This window comes from Mixophyes fleayi, chromosome 6, assembly GCF_038048845.1.
Source record: "Mixophyes fleayi isolate aMixFle1 chromosome 6, aMixFle1.hap1, whole genome shotgun sequence".
Taxonomy (NCBI): domain Eukaryota; kingdom Metazoa; phylum Chordata; class Amphibia; order Anura; family Limnodynastidae; genus Mixophyes; species Mixophyes fleayi.
Window position 1 is genome coordinate 86599793 of NC_134407.1, and position 23680 is coordinate 86623472.

At 35.4% G+C, this 23680-nt stretch overlaps 3 long non-coding RNA genes across 3 annotated transcripts; all 3 read right to left on the reverse strand.

Moving 5' to 3' along the window:
- Window positions 1–4458: 4458 nt before the first annotated feature.
- LOC142160327 (uncharacterized) lies at window positions 4459–7233 on the reverse strand. Its single transcript, XR_012693156.1, has 3 exons — window positions 7051–7233; window positions 6194–6247; window positions 4459–4684 (listed from the first exon to the last, which is right to left on the reverse strand). It is a non-coding gene; the product is annotated as an uncharacterized LOC142160327 (long non-coding RNA).
- Window positions 7234–10930: 3697 nt separating this feature from the next.
- Window positions 10931–13662, reverse strand: LOC142160328 (uncharacterized). Its single transcript, XR_012693157.1, has 3 exons — window positions 13495–13662; window positions 12653–12706; window positions 10931–11154 (listed from the first exon to the last, which is right to left on the reverse strand). It is a non-coding gene; the product is annotated as an uncharacterized LOC142160328 (long non-coding RNA).
- A 4601-nt stretch (window positions 13663–18263) lies between these two features.
- LOC142160329 (uncharacterized) lies at window positions 18264–20971 on the reverse strand. Its single transcript, XR_012693158.1, has 3 exons — window positions 20804–20971; window positions 19986–20039; window positions 18264–18487 (listed from the first exon to the last, which is right to left on the reverse strand). It is a non-coding gene; the product is annotated as an uncharacterized LOC142160329 (long non-coding RNA).
- Window positions 20972–23680: the final 2709 nt, after the last annotated feature.

Below are 23680 nucleotides of genomic sequence, written 5' to 3' on the forward strand. Positions count from 1 at the left end.
TCATATCATGGTACGAAACTCCTAAAGAAATGTCCAAAATTATTATGTTATTAATATATCAATAAATATTCTCCATACAAGACTCAATCAATACAGTAATTGAACACATAGAGGCAAATGTATCAAATAGTGATTTTTGCAAATCGCCGATATCCGTCTACTTTACATGGCAAATTTAAAGCGACAATAGCTTTAAAAACAAAACTTGCCTTTAAAGCGATTGCCGTTTTAAATTTACTATGCAAAGTCGCTGGATATCGTCGATTTGCAAACATCGCTATTTGATACATTAACCCTATGGAGTCTAATGCTGATCACATTTTTGAACTCTAGAAAATAGTAAACATGCAAAATACAATTGAAGTGCAAATTAAATCTATCTTGTCCCTGACAGACAAGATGGACAATCTGGAAAATCATACAAGGAGACATAGTTTTTGCTTTACAGGAATCCCTGAAGATATAAGGGCAGAGCTACAATATTTCCTCAGCACTGGCTTAGTTAACACCTTAAATGTCCCAACGAAAGATGGCAACAACCAAATTGAACACGTTTATTGCATAGGACCAGAAAGTGGCTCCCAAAACACAAATAATCATCCGAGACAGGTAAGTGTAAAAATTGCTAAATTTCAAAGATAAATAAAATATCTTCATGGTATTTGGAAAAAAACAGATTCCTTACCATCGGGGGTAAGAAAATGCTGATCTTCCAAAACTTTTTAAATTTAGTTTCCCAAATATTACATTTGTCCTTTTAAACCTTGCAAAGTTAAAAGTGACAAGTGATAGCAAGCCTGTCCTGTTCCAAGATCACGACTCGGCTAGAGAGCATCCCAAATTATCCAGCCTGACTAGGTGGCTATCCGCCGGACCCGCTGTCATTGGTCTTTTAATGTCATCATTGTAATTGTCGACATTGTGATTATCAATAATCACACTGTCAGCATTTTCAAGATGTCCCCACAATGGAAGTATCGGCTTTTAGCCTGCTGACATTTTCATGTCAACAGTTTAACTGACGACATTTCCACTGTCGGAATTTAGTACTCTACCCATTGCAAGTCACCACCACATAGAGAATATAATGATCCTTTATTACTGTTTACTATTTTGATTCTGCTTTTTTGCAGAAACCTTATGATTTTACCTGGTGGAGCTAATAAAGGAAAATAGTTGAACCTTTGATCCCATAAAGGTTATAATTTATCAACTCTAGCAACCAATTTCCAGCATGGATCCTCTTTTTCGTGGCATGCTATTCAGGAGAGTGACTCAATAGGCTGGGATGAGCTGACCTCCACGACACAGAAACACACATCCATCACACTAACTGCCACTACGGAACATACACCAACACTGATAACTTAACTAACCACCCAAAAGAAAACAAGTTATTACACATTTTAAATTCTTGCACTCCTTCAGGAGATTCACTGGTGTATCGCTCTAAAATCATCTCATCCTTAAAGAGCAATAGGATACAAGAGTGCATATCTGCTCCATACACTACCTACTATAAAATATATACACACTTATTGCCTCAATCTGAAGCTTTTACTAAAAAAATTTATCATATCCTTAACAACGTGACATTCGCAACTTAATTGTAGTGAGTGACTTTAATATCACAGACAACCTAAACATCGACAAATCCAATAAGCCTGTGAGTAAACCACGTATTTAGCTGGAAAGTATTCAAATAACTCAATCACAGCTTAATTAAGAGACTCCAAAATTACACTGACAGGTCATTTACATATCACTCCAAAGTGCATAATACACTATTCAACATTAATATTTGTCACATCAAGATTTTGCAAGAATGGTTTAGTCATGCAAAAGCATTCTATTAAGATTACATGCTTTAAAGCAGATTATAGATCCCATAATGTTCTAATCATAAGGTGTGCAAAGCATTCCAAGAGTGGTTTAGCAATATTAAAGCACTTTACAGATAGATCTATTGATCCAATCCATTTGTTTATGTTACCTAACCCATACAATCAAAGGGATTAATAATTCTAACTGAATTCATGGCATACAGAAAAAACTATTGAGATGTACAACCTGTGAAATATTCGGATTCCTGCTTAGGTGAATTTTCTTTCTCTTGTAATTTGCCCCAGGGCCATTGCAGTACACTTTTTCAAGGATCAATTGCAAATTCTGTTTGGGAGTGGATATGTATAGAAGGATCTGCAAATGCTTTTACACTAGTATTGCCAATATGGATAACTTGAAAAGTGTTCCTGTCTCCAAGGCTTTAAATTAGCAGGTCAAATGCTAATTTAAAATGCAAGATTGACAGAGAGCACTCCTGCCTTGTGCCTCTGGACTTATGTACTGGGTTTCCTTTGCTGTTGTTGATTATAAATGTGGTGTCATAACGGTACTTAGTGAATTGTTAGAACAGGGAGCCAAAGGTGCATACCTCAAAGATGTGGTGCAGGAAAGACCATGAGATTTTGTCTGGTTGCAATAGCAGATCTTATAGCCTGACCACGTGTTGTCCATGTGTGAATCATAGCTGGTGAAGGTGAGTAAAGAGGGCATTATATCTTATAGTCTGTTTGCCATAATTTTGGAAAGAAATCTGAAGTCTTAATTCAAAAGCCTGATGGGCCTATACAAGGCCAATTCTGGGTCAATGTCAGGTATGGAGAGAAAGATGGTATATGCTCGTTAAAACTTGAAAATGGTGTTTGATTTTTGTGGATTTGGATTTATTTATATAGCGCCATTGATTCTGCATTGCCTTTGTTGTGATGAATAACTTTCTCTTTTCCAAACAGAGCACCACCAGGGTCCAACCAAGAAGCAAGTGAGCTTAAGACACCAGTAGAAGATCAAGGTAGTCAAAGCTACAAGAGGGCTAGAGAATCATCTAGCTATTGAAAAGAACTAGGCACCCCCTCCACCATAGGATGACTACTTCTCCTCTAGCAGTGTGCACTTTGGGAGGCAGCCTTTACTCCCACAAAAACACTTCTTTTCTTACTGATTTTCTCTTAACCAGACTTTAGGTCCTTTAATCAATTTTGAAAGCAGCAGCTAGACTAATTTTTTATTGTTTTATTTTACCAAATATTCTTCTACTGCTGCTCAGTTCTGCCAGTCCTTATATTGATTGCCTGTACTTTACAGAATCAATATTAAAAACTTCTACTAACATGCAAAACCATTAACTAAACTGTACCAACATACATCTCTTTACTTGTTTCAAGATGTCTCCCAACTCAGTCTCTCTAATCTGTTCCTAAGATATTTGCGTCTCATCATCAATTATTGATTTGCTCATAACCTACTGGCTCTCAAATCAAAATTTCTGTGTGACAAAACCCCCACTATGTATGTTTTCCTGTTTGGCTGGATCAACATGCAATTTGTGGCATTTAACCCTATGTATTAAACTCCTAATTTCCTATAGATAGTCAGCTTGCAAGCAGGGCCCTCTTATCTCTTTCTCTGCTCCTTAATACTCATGCTTGCTTTGTGTTTGTTCAAATTTATAAAGCATTGCAGAATATGTTGGTGCTATTATATAAATAAAAGCTTATAATTTTAGTAATAATAATAATAGTAATAATAATAATTGCAAAGCAGGAAGCATCCATGCCCTCTGTCAATGTCTTACAGGTTCACATACTCTTCACAAGATGCGGAAAGAGTCCTAGAAAGTCACAATTTGTCAGGATTTCTATTGTTACACTATTTCAGAGTGCAGCTTGCAAAAATCTTTTCTATAACTGGCTAAGTGTTTTTTCTAAATGCCTGCAGCTTTTCCATTGGCTTAGCAGTCAAGTGTGGCATGTGGCCCTCCTGATCCTCTCATTCTTAGTGGGCCCGATGTTGCAGAATGTGCACAGTGCACTTATACAAACTATGAAACAAGTTAGTATGACCTTACTAGCCAGATGCAAAATTACTTGTTTTTCAGCTGCTTGAACACTCGTACTTAGATGTCATAATGTGACCAAATGATTATTGCCAAAAGTTATGTGTGGTCTACTTCTGCAACATGGGCCAGTTGTAAAACCCTTGAAAAATATTACATGGCCCACCAGTGTCTTATGCTTTGAGCTTGTAATTACTCCCTTTGTATTGGTGAGTAGCAAGAATTAGAAATGATTCCCCTCACCCAGTTACATATGGTGATGTTCCTATACCAGAAAGTTCACTGTGTGATATAAGTGTTTAATTATCCCTAGTAGAAACTGGTCATGGTCCATTTACACATGTTTATGTTAGTATTTTTATCTAGTGATGTCAATGAATATTTTCTTTACTGTATTGATTAATGTTAATTTTTCTAAGCACCTTAAATAGATATTATCAGTGTTGTCTGTTACCAATTGTTTTATATGTACTGTAGTTTTGCTCTGTTGATTAGTTACCACATCCACTATTTATAATGGTGTAAATATAGACACTGGCTTTAAATGAATAAACCATAAATTTATGTTTTTACATGTTTTAATATTTACTCAATCACATTGTATCATTGTTTCATTGGAGTATAACTTAGTTCATCCACTTAATTACAATTGATGAACATGTAGTAGCATGCATATAATAACTTCCAAAAGGGTCTCTGTAAAGTTGTCTGCAGATATTCCATTTGCTATCCTCATTCACTTCTGGTGATGATGCTGCTGACATTGTGGAGTTGGCTTACACGGCTCTACAGAAGATAAAAGAACACATAGTAAGTAACCTGGGTGAACATATGTGGCATTTGTAGATATATAATGTGCCCATCTACTTGCACAAAGAAATGAAATTTTGCTCACATGGTGCAGATTTGGTTAGTCAATTTGACCAAACTTACCAACCTGAACAAATTGGTGAAAATGGTTCAAATGTTGTCCTGCATACCATGTATGGAGGGTATTTAATGGACAGTAAGTGTATATATATCAGCCCAAAATATTGAGATTTCTATGTAAAGAACTAGTTCAATTTAGCCATCCACAGTTGTGACTGATGCCACTGATCCAATTGTGGTGAACAGTGATGCAACAATGCATTAAAAGGGAAATAAATGCACATATATTATAACAATAGCGTAAGCCGCTACTTTGACGACATCTTGCATATTGGGTACAATTTTGGACACTTCATTGAAAAAAGGATATAGAAGAGCTTGAGACATTCAGACACATGCAACCTCAATAATAAATAGAAAAAAAGGGTAGATTTGACAAAAGATGCTATAAAAACTATTCTTGTATACTTTGGAAAAAGGAGCTTAGAAGGCAAGCTAATAATATGCATAAATATATTACAGGTCAAAGCACATATTTGGCTAATGAATGCATCAAAGGGACAGCAACTGTTATGGGAACAAATGTATTTGTAGCTAAACTTAGTTAAGGACATCATAGGGTAGAGTAAGGCCGCCTGCCATCTCCACTTTTGCTCAGTTGGTCCTACAGTCTCTCACCACCCCTTTAATGTAAGCTCTCGCAGGTAGGGTCCTCTCTACCTTCTATCCCATGTTGTCTACTGTCTGACTCCCTCGTACATCCTGTCATGGCTTTTTCTGCACTCCGTGTGAGACTCCATAGGATTTCTCCAACTCATCTGTGCTACTTATATGTAATACCTCATCTATTTGTTACTTGCTTCTGTATCCGGCGCTACAGAATCTGTGGCGCCTTATAAATAAATAATAATAATACTACATGCAACAAATTGAGTAACTGAGAAAGACACGTGCAAAGTATACTTTATATTTAAATATTTATGTATGGACCACATTAATCCTTGAAATTGAGTGTTTCATAAAATATTTTATATGACAAAAGACTGGAAAATACTTTTTGCTTTCACTAAATGTATTATCACAAAACAAAAGCATTTATTATTATTCTAATTATCCTTTATTTATATGGTGTCACAAAGGATCCATAGGGTCGAACAGAGAGCACAGGATGAAACAGAATATAACATAACAGGACAATACAATAAACAAAGTGCAGTTAAAATATCAACATTGCAAATTAGAGAGAACACAGACATCTTGACCCCCAAATTTATTGAACAAATTCAAAAGTACTAAATTCTGTTCTAACGAAAAAGTTATAATGCAGAATAAAAATAAACTTCATTGGCGTGAAAGTCTAATATATCTACATACAAACTAGCACAAACAGCATTCAGGGAAATATTTGGTTCATGTTTTTTTTACCTTGTGGGGGAGGACATTTTGGTTCAGGACAACACACTGGCTTTGGCTTGCAAGCTGAAACAAAAACAGTATATATCATTTGCTAACTTCGGAGTGGATTATATTTGTAGTCAAAGACTTAAACAAAAGGTAGTATATATATATATATATATATATATATATATATATATATATATATATATCTGTATATATCTCCTAGTGTTTTCTCTCTCCCAGATAGTGTTTTATCCATGCTCTCATAGATCTAACATTTGCGGAGAATGCAACACAGAATGAAGTTTTAAGTTGGGAGAATTGACAAGACAGTTGAATGACAAGTATTGGTATCTTTTAAAATTGAAGACATAGTTATTTTGAAAATAACCATGGTGTATTTACTAAACTGGTTTGAAAAACTGGAGATGTTGCCTATAGCAACCAAACAGGTTCTAGTTATCATTTATTTAGTACATTCTACAAAATGACAACTAGAATCTAATTGGTTGCTATTGGCAGTTTAGTAAATATACCCCTATGTCTTTACAATAACTAATTATGTTATGTTATATTTATCTACAAAAGCACTTAACATCTGATATTACGTTTTTGAAATTTGTCAGTTATGACATCATAGAGCAATATATAAGACAAATAGCACAGTTTATGGTACCATATATAGCCACAAGGTTTATAATACAGCTATTGTTATTATTAGAAGTAAGGGACTACTATGGAAGAATAGCCCTATATAGGTTGCCTAAACTGTATCCAAGATATATTTTTCACAGCACATTCACAAATGTTCTTTAGAATATTACCAATTGCTTGGTATACCATGTATAGTTTTCATGAAAAAGATCAACCAGTGAGACACTTACGATCCTGGCAATGTTGTTGTGGTGGTGGTGGGCAAGGCTCTGGGCATTTCTTCTGTTGTCCCTTCACTCCTGACATGGTTCTCAGGAAAATTGTAGTAAATCAAACGTTAGGAAAATTGGATGCAAATGATCTCTCTGCTGTTCTTTGTCTCTTTCAGTGCTGTGGGTTTTATGCACTTGAGAGACAATCAAACCAGTTGTGAAACATAATTACTGCCTACTCTATTACTTATTTACTCAGAGACCCTGTGTGTTGAGAAATATTATATTTGCATATAATATGTACCTTTTTCCTGAAAGACAGGGAAGTCCCTTGTGTGTTTCATCCCTAACCCCTAGAGTGTTGAAAATGTATCATCCCTTCCTTAATAGTTTATCATCTTAAGCTCCTAAAGCACATTCCATAAGAGCATCTTCTTTAGTGAGACGCACTATTATGTGAGCAACACATTTATTTTTAATGTTGGGCAATAAAATGTCTATGTGTCATCCATGTAGCTACCACACAATAAATTTTTTAGGTTTCAGCAAATACAGTGAATTCTTTTTCCATCAGTTATTTAGTGTATTTTGTTGTAAAGTGATTTCATGTAAAAATCAATGTATACTCACGCACAGGTTATGTAGCAATACAATTATCTAATAGCAGATGAGCAAGCATCCTGATGGCTGTTGTATGTACTCATGTATTAATGATTAATAAAGTATAAATGACAGCAAGCTGTTTCTCTTATGTCTATACTGGCATTAATATATTTTATTCAAAATTATATGCTATCTTGTCGTTTGTTGTGTCATTTGCAAATTGTTGTAATATCTCAATGACATATTTATAGAAGTAGAAGACCCTAGTCATTTAGAGGCCTAATGACCAACTCCATTTCTCTTCAGTTAAATTTGATTACATTTTTATTTTTCCCTGGTGTTAAGAACAAATTATTAACTTCTATCCATACTCAAATGGGGAATTACAATTCTGTGTGAAGTGGAGGAGGGGTAGCAGTGTTCTTCAAAGTCGCCAGTGACATTCAGGAGAGCTCCATTGCTCCATTGCTAATTGCTATTGCTAAAATAGAAATAATAGAGCTGGTAGTCTTGGTCTAAATCTGCAGTCAAATTGAACTGTGTTTTATAGCTCACACACCAAAAGGACAGCTCCATTGTTTATTGTCATTGCTGAAATAGAAATAATAGGGCTGGCAATCTTGTTCTTCTAAATCTGCAGTCGCATTGTACTGTGTTATATAGCTAACACACCAACAGGACAGCTCCATTGCTAATTGTCATTGCTGAAATAGAAATAATAGGGCTGGCAGTCTTGGTCTAAATCTGCAGTCAAATTTGTACTGTGTTCTATAGCTCACATACAAACCGGAGGGCTCAATTGTTCCATTGCTATTTCTCATTGCTGAAATAGAAATAATATGGCTGGCAGTCTTGTTCAAAATCTGCAGTCACATTGTACCACTTGAGCTGTCAGCTTGCTGACCAGGAGCTCATTGCATGTCTTGAGATCTGGGTCAGTTAGAAAGAAAGAAAAGACATAGCTCTTAAACTAGGATCATGTACAGTTGCCAAAATGTAATTATTCGAATTTAAGATGTTTATAACTCTTGGATCCTAGCAATGTGAATAAAGTACTTAATCTACAAGTCCAAGATATTTAGCGTAGTTGCTTTATTTCATTTCCTCCTTCAATTTCTCTAGCTGGTTTTCAAAAAGTCTAAATAGGGGAATCACTTGACTCAAGCTAACAGTGGGGCTATTAATTTAATTGGAGTAGGGTCTATAAATCTATCGGTGGTCGTGGCTATTCACTTATTGGTATTTAATGGGGATTGGGGCTATTAATGTATTAGTGGGACGATTCATTCAATTGTTGGATGATTGTTGCGATGAGGACTATTAATTTAATACTGGGGAGGTTTGGGTTCTTTTAACTGAATGTGGAACCGAGATGCAGTAGAAGAAGGACTATTTGTGAAATATGAATGCTAATAATTTAATATCGGGGCTGGTTGGGGGTAAATATGCCTATTTTTAAAATATGAATAATATTATAATTTTAATCTCAGGAAGGTGACCAGATTATTAAACATAGGTACTTTCATTTAATGTCAGTGCTGGTAAGAGGAGGGAGGCCTGCATTGTTCACTAGTTGTTTTGCCTTCCTTGTGATGAATAACTTTCCTTTTTCCAAACAGAGCACCACCAGGGTCCAACCAAGAAGCAAGTGAGCTTAAGACACCAGTAGAAGCTCAAGGTAGTCAAAGCTACAAGAGGGCTAGAGAATCTTCTTGCTTTTAAAAAATAACTAGGCACCCCCTCCACCATATGATAACTAATTCTCCTCTAGCAGTGTGCACCTTGGGAGGCAGCATTTACTCCCACAAAAACACTTTTTTTCTTGCTGATTTTCCCTTAACCAGACTTTAGATGCTTTAATCGATTTTGAAAGCAGCAGCTAGACTAATTTTTTATTGTTTTATTTTACCAAATATTCTTCTACTGCTGCTCAGTTCTGCCAGTCCTTATATTGTTTGCCTGTACTTTACAGAATCCAATATCAAAAACTTCTACTAACATGCAAAACCATTAACTTAACTGTACCAACATACATCTCTTTACTTGTTTCAAGATGTCTCCCAACTCAGACTCTCTAATCTGTGCCTAAGATATTTGCGTCTCATCATCAATTATTTACTTGCTCATAACAACCTACTGGCTCTCAAATCAAAATTTCTGTGTGACAATACCCCCACTATATATGTTTTCCTGTTTGGCTGGATCAACATGCAATTTGTGGCATTTAACCCTATGTATTAAACTCCTAATTTCCTATGGATAGTAAGCTTGCAAGCAGGGCCCTCTTATCTCTTTCTCTGTTCTTTAAAACTCAGTCTTGCTCTGTATTTGTTCAAATTTATAAAGCATTGCAGAATATGTTGGTGCTATTATATAAATAAATGCTTATAATTTTATTAATAATAATAATAGTAATAATAAAAATAATAATTGCAAAGCAGGAAGAATCCATGTCCTCTGTCAATGTCTTTCAGGTTCACATACTTTTCACAAGGTGCTGAAAGATTCCTAGAAAGTCACAATTTGTCAGGATTTCTATTGTTACACTATTTCAGAGTGCAGCTTGCAAAAATCTTTTCTATAACTGGCTAAGCGTTTTTTCTAAATGCCTGCAGCTTTTCCATTGGCTTAGCAGTCAAGCGTGGCATGTGGCCCTCCTGATCCTCTCCTTCTTAGTGGGTCTGATGTTGCAGAATGTACACAGTACACTTAAACAATCTATGTAACAAGTTAGTATGACCTTACTAGACAGATGCAAAATTATTTGTTTTTCAGCTGCTTGAACACTCGTACTTAGATGTCATAATATGACCAAATGATTATTGATAAAAGTTATGTGTGGTCTCCTTCTGCAACATGGGCCAGTTGTAAAACCATTGAAAAATATTACACGGCCCACCAGTGTCTTAGGCTTTGAGCTTGTAATTACTCCCTTTGTATTGGTGAGTAGCAGGAATTAGAAATGATTCCCCTCACCCGGTTACATATGGTGATGTTCTTATACAAGAAAGTTCACTATGTAATATAAGTGTTTAATTATCCCTAGTAGAAACTGGTCATGGTCCATTCAGAAATGTTTATGTTATTATTTTTATCCAGTGATGTCAATTAATATTTTCTTTACTGTTTTGATTAATAATATTTTTCTAAGCACCTTAAATAGATATTATCAGTGTTGTCTGTTACCAATTGTTTTTATATGTACTAGAGTTTTGCTCTGTTGATTAGTTACCACATCCACTATTTATAATGGTGTAAATATAGACACTGGCTTTAAATGAATAAACCATAAATGTATGTTTTTACATGTTTTAATATTTACTCAATCACATTGTATCATTGTTTCAGTGGAGTATAACTTAGTTCATCCACTTAATTACAATTGATGAACATGTAGTAGCATGCATATAATAACTTCCAAAAGGGTCTCTGTAAAGTTGTCTGCAGATATTCCATTTGCTATCCTCATTCACTTCTGGTGATGATGCTGCTGACATTGTGGAGTTGGCTTACACGGCTCTACAAAAGATAAACGATACACATAGTAAGTAACATGTGTGAACATATGTGGCATTTGTAGATATATAATGTGCCCATCTACTTGCACAAAGAAATTAAATTTTGCTCACATGGTGCAGATTTGGTTAGTCAATTTGACCAAACTTACCAACCTGATCAAATTGGTGAAAATGGTTCAAATGTTGACCTGCATACCATGTATGGAGGGTATTTAATTGACAGTAAGTGTATAAATACCAGCACAAAATATTGAGATTTCTATGTAAATTTGGCCATCCACGGTTGTGACTAATGCCACTGATCCAATTGTGGTGAACAGTGATGCAACAATGCATTAAAAGGGGAATAAATGCACATATAGTATAACAATAGCGTAAGCCGCTACTTTGACGACATCTTGCATCATGGGTACAATTTTGGACACTTCATTGAAAATAGGACATAGAAGAGCTTGAGACATTCGGACACAGGCAACCTCAATAATAAATAGAAAGAAAGGGTAGATTTGACAAAAGATGCTAGAAAAACTAATCTTGTGTTACTTTGGAAAAAAGGGCTTAGAAGGCAAGCTAATAATATGCATAAATATATTCCAGGTCAAAGCACATATTTGGCTAATGAATGCATCAAAGGGACAACAACTGTTATGGGAACAAATGTATTTGTAGCTAAACTTAGTTAAGGACATCATAGGGTAGAGTAAGGTCGCCTGCCATCTCCATTATCTCTCAGTTGGTCCTACAGTCTCTCACCACCCCTTTAATGTAAGCTCTCGCAGGTAGGGTCCTCTCTACCTATAATCCCATGTTTTCTACTGTCTGACTCCCTCGTACATCCTGTCATGGCTTTTTCTGCACTCCGTGTGAGACTACATAGGATATCTCTAACTCATCTGTGCTACTTATATGTATTACCTCATCTATTTGTTACTTGCTTCTGTATCCAGCGCTACGGAATCTGTGGCGCCTTATAAATAAATAATAATAATACTACATGCAACAAATTGAGTAACTGAGAAAGACACGTGCAAAGTATACTTTATATTTAAATATTTATGTATGGACCACATTAATCCTTGAAATTGAGTATTTCATAAAATATTTTATATGACAAAAGACTGAAAAATACTTTTTGCTTTTACTAAATGTATTATCACAAAACAAAAGCATTTATTATTATTCTAATTATCCTTTATTTATATGGTGCCACAAAGGGTCCACAGGGTCGTACAGAGAGCACAGGATGAAACAGAATATAACATAACAGGACAATACAATAAACAAAGTACAATTAAAATATCAACATTGCAAATTAGAGAGAACACAGACATCTTGACCCCCAAATTTATTGAACAAATTTCAAAGTACTAAATTCTGTTCTAAAGATAATGCTATAATGCAGAATAAAAATAAACTTCATTGGCGTGAAAGTCTAATATATCTACATACAAACTAGCACTAACAGCATTCAGGGAAATATTTGGTTCATGTTTTTTTACCTTGTGGGGGAGGACATTTTGGTTCCGGACAACACACTGGCTTTGGCTTGCAAGCTGAAACAAAAACAGTATATATCATTTGCTCACTTCGGAGTGGATTATATTTGTAGTCAAAGACTTAAACAAAAGGTAGTATATATATATATATATATATATATATATATATATATATATCTGTATATATCTCCTAGTGTTTTCTCTCTCCCAGATAGTGTTTTATCCATGCTCTCATAGATCTAACATTTGCGGAGAATGCAACACAGAATGAAGTTTTAAGTTGGGAGAATTGACAAGACAGTTGAATGACAAGTATTGGTATCTTTTAAAATTGAAGACATAGTTATTTTGAAAATAACCATGGTATATTTACTAAACTGGTTTGAAAAACTGGAGATGTTGCCTATAGCAACCAAACAGGTTCTAGTTATCATTTATTTAGTACATTCTACAAAATGACAACTAGAATCTAATTGGTTGCTATTGGCAGTTTAGTAAATATACCCCTATGTCTTTACAATAACTAATTATGTTATGTTATTTTTATCTACAAAAGCACTTAACATCTGATATTACATTTTAGAAATTTGTCAGTTATGACATCATAGAGCAATATATAAGACAAATAGCACAGTTTATGGTACCATATATAGCCACAAGGTTTATAATACAGCTTCTGTCATTATTAGAAGTAAGGGACTACTATGGAAGAATAGCCCTATATAGGTTGCTTAAACTTTATCCAAGATACACAGCACATTCACAAATGTTCTTTAAAATATTACCAATTGCTTGGTATACCATGTATAGTTTTTAAGAAAAAGATCAACCAGTGAGACACTTACGATCCTGGCAATGTTGTTGTGGTGGTGGTGGGCAAGGCTCTGGGCATTTCTTCTGTTGTCCCTTCACTCCTGACATGGTTCTCAGGAAGATTGTAGTAAATCAAATGTTAGGAAGATTGGATGCAAATGATCTCTCTGCTGTGCTTTGTCTCTTTCAGTGCTGTGGGTTTTATGCACTTGAGAGACAATCAAACCAGTTGTGAAACATAATTACTGCCTACTCTATTACTTACTTACTCAGAGACCCTGTGTGTTGAGAAATATTATATTTGCATATAACCATGTACCTTTTTCCTGAAAGACAGGGAGGTCCCTTGTGTGTTTCATCCCTAACCCCTAAAGTGTTGAAAATGTATCATCCCTTCCTTAATAGTTTATCATCTTAAGCTCCTAAAGCACATTCCATAAGAGCATCTTCTTTAGTGAGACGCACTATTATGTGAGCAACACATTTATTTTTAATGTTGTGCAATAAAATGTTTATGTGTCATCCATGTAGCTACCACACAATAATTATTTAGGTTTCAGCAAATACAGTGAATTCTTTTTCCACCAGTTATTTAGTGTATTTTGTTGTAAAGTGATTTCAGGTAAAAATCAATGTATACTCACGCACAGGTTATGTAGCAATACAATTATCTAATAGCAGATGAGCAAGAATCCTGATGGCTGTTGTATGTACTCATGTATTAATGATTAATAAAGTATAAATGACAACAAACTGTTTCTCTTATGTCTATACTGGCATTAATATATTTTATTCAAAATCATATGCTAACTTGTCATTTGTTGTGTCATTTGCAAATTGTTGTAATATCTCAATGACATATTTATAGAAGTAGAAGACCCTAGTCATTTAGAGGCCTAATGACCAACTCCATTTCTCTTCGGTTAAATTTTATTTTATTTTTATTTTTCCCTGGTGTTAAGAACAAATTATTAACTTCTATCCATACTCAAATGGGGAATTACAATTCTGTGTGAAGTGGAGGAGGGGTAGCAGTGTTCTTCAAAGTCGCCAGTGACATTCAGGAGAGCTCCATGGCTCCATTGCTAATTGCCATTCCTAAAATAGAAATAATAGAGCTGGCAGTCTTGGTCTAAATCTGCAGTCAAATTGTACTGTGTTTTATAGCTCACACACCAACAGGACAGCTCCCTTTATTATTGTCATTGCTGAAATAGAAATAATAGGGCTGGCAATCTTGTTCTTCTAAATCTGCAGTCGCATTGTACTGTGTTATATAGCTAACACACCAACAGGACAGCTCCATTGCTAATTGTCATTGCTGAAATAGAAATAATAGGGCTGGCAGTCTTGGTCTAAATCTGCAGTCAAATTGTACTGTGTTCTATAGCTCACATACAAACCGGAGGGCTCAATTGTTCCATTGCTATTTCTCATTGCTGAAATAGAAATAATATGGCTGGCAGTATTGTTCAAAATCTGCAGTCACATTGTATGATGTATCTAGCTAACACACAAACAGGAGAGCTCCATTGCTAAATGTCATTGCTAAAATATAAATAACAGGGCTGGCAGTCATGATCTTCTTAATCTGCAGTCAAATTATACTGTGTTATATAGCTCTCACACAAACAAGAGAGCTTCATTGCTCCATTATTAAGTGTCATTGCTGAAATAGAAACAATAGGGCTGGCAGTGTTCTTCAACATCTACAGTTACATTATATTGTGCCATAGCTCATACAGAAACAGGAGGAATGGCAGTGTCCTTGTCACTCTCCAGTCTTCAGTCCAATTGTTCTTGTCACTCTCCAGTCTCAATCCTGATGATACTAATCCCTCCACCTCAAGTGCTAAAGCCTATATTCAAGTGCATATTGGTTTTATGTCAGGGAAACCAAAATGTAAATAGAAAGCTTGTACCTTTTTAAAGAAAAAAAACACCTCTCTAATAAAGGTGAAAGTTTACTGTAGAAAAACATAAAATTGCCAACATGCCATTCTACCCAAAATATTACCAAGCAAACCATCATCAGCTAGCTCCCTTCTCTCAAGTAGATCTCAGCACCTGCAATCTACACTGTCATCATATTCACCATCATCAGTGTGTACAACACCCTCAAACAATACTAATTCATCCCTGCTGGAATCCACCATCACAGAAGTCTGTGTACTTTGATGCAATTGCCGGTAATGGCCTTCCTCGTGGAATTTGTAGTTCATTTTACGGAAGAGCTGTCACGATTTTTGGCCAATTCGTTTACACCAGACAAAATGTCAAAATGTTGTGCAGACTCATCTGCATCACCACTGGGTGTCTTGGGAAAGCTAAGTTTTTTCCTAGCAGCAATTTCCAGAGAAACTGAAGGAGACGTCATTGTGTCATGTACCACTTGAGCTGTCAGCTTGCTGACCAGGAGCTCATTGCATCTCTTGAGATCTGGGTCAGTTAGAAAGAAAGAAAAGACATAGCTCTTAAACTAGGATCATGTACAGTTGCCAAAATGTAATCATCCGAATTCAAGATGTTTATAACTCTTGGATCCTAGCAATGTGAATAAAGTACTTAATCTACAAGTCCAAGATATTTAGCGTAGTTGCTTTATTTCATTTCCTCCTTCAATTTCTCTAGCTGGTTTTCAAAAAGTCTAAATAGGGGAATCACTTGACTCAAGCTAACAGTGGGGCTATTAATTTAATTGGAGTAGGGTCTATAAATCTATCGGTGGTCGTGGCTATTCACTTATTGGTATTTAATGGGGATTGAGGCTATTAATTTATTAGTGGGACGATTCATTCAATTGTTGGATGATTGTTGCGGTGAGGACTATTAATTTAATACTGGGGAGGTTTGGGTTCTTTTAACTGAATGTGGAACCGAGATGCAGTAGAAGAAGGACTATTTGTGAAATATGAATGCTAATAATTTAATATCGGGGCTGGTTGGGGGTAAATATGCCTATTTTTAAAATATGAATAATATTATTTTAATCTCAGGAAGGTGACCAGATTATTAAACATGGGTACTTTCATTTAATGTCAGTGCTGGTAAGAGGAGGGAGGCCTGCATTAATCACTAGTTGTTTTGCCTTCCTTGTGATGAATAATTTTCTCTTTTCCAAACAGAGAACCACCAGGTTCCAACCAAGAAGCAAGTGAGCTTAAGACACCAGTAGAAGCTCAAGGTAGTCAAAGCTACAAGAGGGCTAGAGAATCATCTTGCTTTTGAAAATAACTAGGCACCCCCTCCACCATAGGATAACTAATTCTCCTCTAGCAGTGTGCACCTTGGGAGGCAGCATTTACTCCCACAAAAACACTTCTTTTCTTGCTGATTTTCCCTTAACCAGACTTTAGATGCTTTAATCGATTTTGAAAGCAGCAGCTAGACTAATTTTTTTATTGTTTTATTTTAACAAATATTCTTCTACTGCTGCTCAACTCTGCCAGTCCTTATATTGTTTTCCTGTACTTTACAGAATCCAATATCAAAAACTTCTACTAACATGCAAAACCATTAACTAAACTGTACCAACATACATCTCTTTACTTGTTTCAAGATATCTCCCAACTCAGTCTCTCTAATCTGTGCCTAAGATATTTGCGTCTTATCATCAATTATTTACTTGCTCATAACAACCTACTGGCTCTCAAATCAAAATTTCTGTGGGACAATACCCCCACTATATATGTTTTCCTGTTTGGCTGAATCAACATGCAATTTGTGGCATTTAACCCTATGTATTAAACTCCTAATTTCCTATGGATAGTAAGCTTGCAAGCAGGGCCCTCTTATCTCTTTCTCTGTTCCTTAAAACTCAGTCTTGCTCTGTATTTGTTCAAATTTATAAAGCATTGCAGAATATGTTGGTGCTATTATATAAATAAATGCTTATAATTTTATTAATAATAATAATAGTAATAATAAAAATAATAATTGCAAAGCAGGAAGAATCCATGTCCTCTGTCAATGTCTTTCAGGTTCACATACTCTTCACAAGGTGCTGAAAGATTCCTAGAAAGTCACAATTTGTCAGGATTTCTATTGTTACACTATTTCAGAGTGCAGCTTGCAAAAATCTTTTCTATAACTGGCTAAGCGTTTTTTCTAAATGCCTGCAGCTTTTCCATTGGCTTAGCAGTCAAGCGTGGCATGTGGCCCTCCTGATCCTCTCCTTCTTAGTGGGTCTGATGTTGCAGAATGTACACAGTACACTTAAACAATCAATGTAACAAGTTAGTATGACCTTACTAGCCAGATGCAAAATTATTTGTTTTTCAGCTGCTTGAACACTCGTACTTAGATGTCATAATATGACCAAATGATTATTGATAAAAGTTATGTGTGGTCTCCTTCTGCAACATGGGCCAGTTGTAAAACCATTGAAAAATATTACATGGCCCACCAGTGTCTTAGGCTTTGAGCTTGTAATTACTCCCTTTGTATTGGTGAGTAGCAGGAATTAGAAATGATTCCCCTCACCCGGTTACATATGGTGATTTTCTTATACAAGAAATTTCACTATGTAATATAAGTGTTTAATTATCCCAAGTAGAAACTGGTCATGGTCCATTCAGAAATGTTTATGTTATTATTTTTATCCAGTGATGTCAATTAATATTTTCTTTACTGTTTTGATTAATAATATTTTTCTAAGCACCTTAAATAGATATTATCAGTGTTGTCTGTTACCAATTGTTTTTATATGTACTAGAGTTTTGCTCTGTGGATTAGTTACCACATCCACTATTTATAATGGTGTAAATATAGACACTGGCTTTAAATGAATAAACCATAAATGTATGTTTTTACATGTTTTAATATTTACTCAATCACATTGTATCATTGTTTCAGTGGAGTATAACTTAGTTCATCCACTTAATTACAATTGATGAACATGTAGTAGCATGCATATAATAACTTCCAAAAGGGTCTCTGTAAAGTTGTCTGCAGATATTCCATTTGCTATCCTCATTCACTTCTGGTGATGATGCTGCTGACATTGTGGAGTTGGCTTACACGGCTCTACAAAAGATAAACGATACACATAGTAAGTAACATGTGTGAACATATGTGGCATTTGTAGATATATAATGTGCCCATCTACTTGCACAAAGAAATTAAATTTTGCTCACATGGTGCAGATTTGGTTAGTCAATTTGACCAAACTTACCAACCTGATCAAATTGGTGAAAATGGTTCAAATGTTGACCTGCATACCATGTATGGAGGGTATTTAATTGACAGTAAGTGTATAAATACCAGCACAAAATATTGAGATTTCTATGTAAATTTGGCCATCCACGGTTGTGACTAATGCCACTGATCCAATTGTGGTGAACAGTGATGCAACAATGCATTAAAAGGGGAATAAATGCACATATAGTATAACAATAGCGTAAGCCGCTACTTTGACGACATCTTGCATCATGGGTACAATTTTGGACACTTCATTGAAAATAGGACATAGAAGAGCTTGAGACATTCGGACACAGGCAACCTCAATAATAAATAGAAAGAAAGGGTAGATTTGACAAAAGATGCTAGAAAAACTAATCTTGTGTTACTTTGGAAAAAAGGGCTTAGAAGGCAAGCTAATAATATGCATAAATATATTCCAGGTCAAAGCACATATTTGGCTAATGAATGCATCAAAGGGACAACAACTGTTATGGGAACAAATGTATTTGTAGCTAAACTTAGTTAAGGACCTCATAGGGTAGAGTAAGGTCGCCTGCCATCTCCATTATCTCTCAGTTGGTCCTACAGTCTCTCACCACCCCTTTAATGTAAGCTCTCGCAGGTAGGGTCCTCTCTACCTATAATCCCATGTTTTCTACTGTCTGACTCCCTCGTACATCCTGTCATGGCTTTTTCTGCACTCCGTGTGAGACTACATAGGATATCTCTAACTCATCTGTGCTACTTATATGTATTACCTCATCTATTTGTTACTTGCTTCTGTATCCAGCGCTACGGAATCTGTGGCGCCTTATAAATAAATAATAATAATACTACATGCAACAAATTGAGTAACTGAGAAAGACACGTGCAAAGTATACTTTATATTTAAATATTTATGTATGGACCACATTAATCCTTGAAATTGAGTATTTCATAAAATATTTTATATGACAAAAGACTGAAAAATACTTTTTGCTTTTACTAAATGTATTATCACAAAACAAAAGCATTTATTATTATTCTAATTATCCTTTATTTATATGGTGCCACAAAGGGTCCACAGGGTCGTACAGAGAGCACAGGATGAAACAGAATATAACATAACAGGACAATACAATAAACAAAGTACAATTAAAATATCAACATTGCAAATTAGAGAGAACACAGACATCTTGACCCCCAAATTTATTGAACAAATTTCAAAGTACTAAATTCTGTTCTAAAGATAATGCTATAATGCAGAATAAAAATAAACTTCATTGGCGTGAAAGTCTAATATATCTACATACAAACTAGCACTAACAGCATTCAGGGAAATATTTGGTTCATGTTTTTTTACCTTGTGGGGGAGGACATTTTGGTTCCGGACAACACACTGGCTTTGGCTTGCAAGCTGAAACAAAAACAGTATATATCATTTGCTCACTTCGGAGTGGATTATATTTGTAGTCAAAGACTTAAACAAAAGGTAGTATATATATATATATATCTGTATATATCTCCTAGTGTTTTCTCTCTCCCAGATAGTGTTTTATCCATGCTCTCATAGATCTAACATTTGCGGAGAATGCAACACAGAATGAAGTTTTAAGTTGGGAGAATTGACAAGACAGTTGAATGACAAGTATTGGTATCTTTTAAAATTGAAGACATAGTTATTTTGAAAATAACCATGGTATATTTACTAAACTGGTTTGAAAAACTGGAGATGTTGCCTTTAGCAACCAAACAGGTTCTAGTTATCATTTATTTAGTACATTCTACAAAATGACAACTAGAATCTAATTGGTTGCTATTGGCAGTTTAGTAAATATACCCCTATGTCTTTACAATAACTAATTATGTTATGTTATTTTTATCTACAAAAGCACTTAACATCTGATATTACATTTTAGAAATTTGTCAGTTATGACATCATAGAGCAATATATAAGACAAATAGCACAGTTTATGGTACCATATATAGCCACAAGGTTTATAATACAGCTTCTGTCATTATTAGAAGTAAGGGACTACTATGGAAGAATAGCCCTATATAGGTTGCTTAAACTCTATCCAAGATACACAGCACATTCACAAATGTTCTTTAAAATATTACCAATTGCTTGGTATACCATGTATAGTTTTTAAGAAAAAGATCAACCAGTGAGACACTTACGATCCTGGCAATGTTGTTGTGGTGGTGGTGGGCAAGGCTCTGGGCATTTCTTCTGTTGTCCCTTCACTCCTGACATGGTTCTCAGGAAGATTGTAGTAAATCAAATGTTAGGAAGATTGGATGCAAATGATCTCTCTGCTGTGCTTTGTCTCTTTCAGTGCTGTGGGTTTTATGCACTTGAGAGACAATCAAACCAGTTGTGAAACATAATTACTGCCTACTCTATTACTTACTTACTCAGAGACCCTGTGTGTTGAGAAATATTATATTTGCATATAACCATGTACCTTTTTCCTGAAAGACAGGGAGGTCCCTTGTGTGTTTCATCCCTAACCCCTAGAGTGTTGAAAATGTATCATCCCTTCCTTAATAGTTTATCATCTTAAGCTCCTAAAGCACATTCCATAAGAGCATCTTCTTTAGTGAGACGCACTATTATGTGAGCAACACATTTATTTTTAATGTTGTGCAATAAAATGTTTATGTGTCATCCATGTAGCTACCACACAATAATTATTTAGGTTTCAGCAAATACAGTGAATTCTTTTTCCACCAGTTATTTAGTGTATTTTGTTGTAAAGTGATTTCAGGTAAAAATCAATGTATACTCACGCACAGGTTATGTAGCAATACAATTATCTAATAGCAGATGAGCAAGAATCCTGATGGCTGTTGTATGTACTCATGTATTAATGATTAATAAAGTATAAATGACAACAAACTGTTTCTCTTATGTCTATACTGGCATTAATATATTTTATTCAAAATCATATGCTAACTTGTCATTTGTTGTGTCATTTGCAAATTGTTGTAATATCTCAATGACATATTTATAGAAGTAGAAGACCCTAGTCATTTAGAGGCCTAATGACCAACTCCATTTCTCTTCGGTTAAATTTTATTTTATTTTTATTTTTCCCTGGTGTTAAGAACAAATTATTAACTTCTATTCATACTCAAATGGGGAATTACAATTCTGTGTGAAGTGGAGGAGGGGTAGCAGTATTCTTCAAAGTCGCCAGTGACATTCAGGAGAGCTCCATGGCTCCATTGCTAATTGCCATTCCTAAAATAGAAATAATAGAGCTGGCAGTCTTGGTCTAAATCTGCAGTCAAATTGTACTGTGTTTTATAGCTCACACACCAACAGGACAGCTCCCTTTATTATTGTCATTGCTGAAATAGAAATAATAGGGCTGGCAATCTTGTTCTTCTAAATCTGCAGTCGCATTGTACTGTGTTATATAGCTAACACACCAACAGGACAGCTCCATTGCTAATTGTCATTGCTGAAATAGAAATAATAGGGCTGGCAGTCTTGGTCTAAATCTGCAGTCAAATTGTACTGTGTTCTATAGCTCACATACAAACCGGAGGGCTCAATTGTTCCATTGCTATTTCTCATTGCTGAAATAGAAATAATATGGCTGGCAGTATTGTTCAAAATCTGCAGTCACATTGTATGATGTATCTAGCTAACACACAAACAGGAGAGCTCCATTGCTAAATGTCATTGCTAAAATATAAATAACAGGGCTGGCAGTCATGATCTTCTAAATCTGCAGTCAAATTATACTGTGTTATATAGCTCTCACACAAACAAGAGAGCTTCATTGCTCCATTATTAAGTGTCATTGCTGAAATAGAAACAATAGGGCTTGCAGTGTTCTTCAACATCTACAGTTACATTATATTGTGCCATAGCTCATACAGAAACAGGAGGAATGGCAGTGTCCTTGTCACTCTCCAGTCTTCAGTCCAATTGTTCTTGTCACTCTCCAGTCTCAATCCTGATGATACTAATCCCTCCACCTCAAGTGCTAAAGCCTATATTCAAGTGCATATTGGTTTTATGTCAGGGAAACCAAAATGTAAATAGAAAGCTTGTACCTTTTTAAAGAAAAAAAACACCTCTCTAATAAAGGTGAAAGTTTACTGTAGAAAAACATAAAATTGCCAACATGCCATTCTACCCAAAATATTACCAAGCAAACCATCATCAGCTAGCTCCCTTCTCTCAAGTAGATCTCAGCACCTGCAATCTACACTGTCATCATATTCACCATCATCAGTGTGTACAACACCCTCAAACAATACTAATTCATCCCTGCTGGAATCCACCATCACAGAAGTCTGTGTACTTTGATGCAATTGCCGGTAATGGCCTTCCTCGTGGAATTTGTAGTTCATTTTACGGAAGAGCTGTCACGATTTTTGGCCAATTCGTTTACACCAGACAAAATGTCAAAATGTTGTGCAGACTCATCTGCATCACCACTGGGTGTCTTGGGAAAGCTAAGTTTTTTCCTAGCAGCAATTTCCAGAGAAACTGAAGGAGACGTCATTGTGTCATGTACCACTTGAGCTGTCAGCTTGCTGACCAGGAGCTCATTGCATCTCTTGAGATCTGGGTCAGTTAGAAAGAAAGAAAAGACATAGCTCTTAAACTAGGATCATGTACAGTTGCCAAAATGTAATCATCCGAATTCAAGATGTTTATAACTCTTGGATCCTAGCAATGTGAATAAAGTACTTAATCTACAAGTCCAAGATATTTAGCGTAGTTGCTTTATTTCATTTCCTCCTTCAATTTCTCTAGCTGGTTTTCAAAAAGTCTAAATAGGGGAATCACTTGACTCAAGCTAACAGTGGGGCTATTAATTTAATTGGAGTAGGGTCTATAAATCTATCGGTGGTCGTGGCTATTCACTTATTGGTATTTAATGGGGATTGAGGCTATTAATTTATTAGTGGGACGATTCATTCAATTGTTGGATGATTGTTGCGGTGAGGACTATTAATTTAATACTGGGGAGGTTTGGGTTCTTTTAACTGAATGTGGAACCGAGATGCAGTAGAAGAAGGACTATTTGTGAA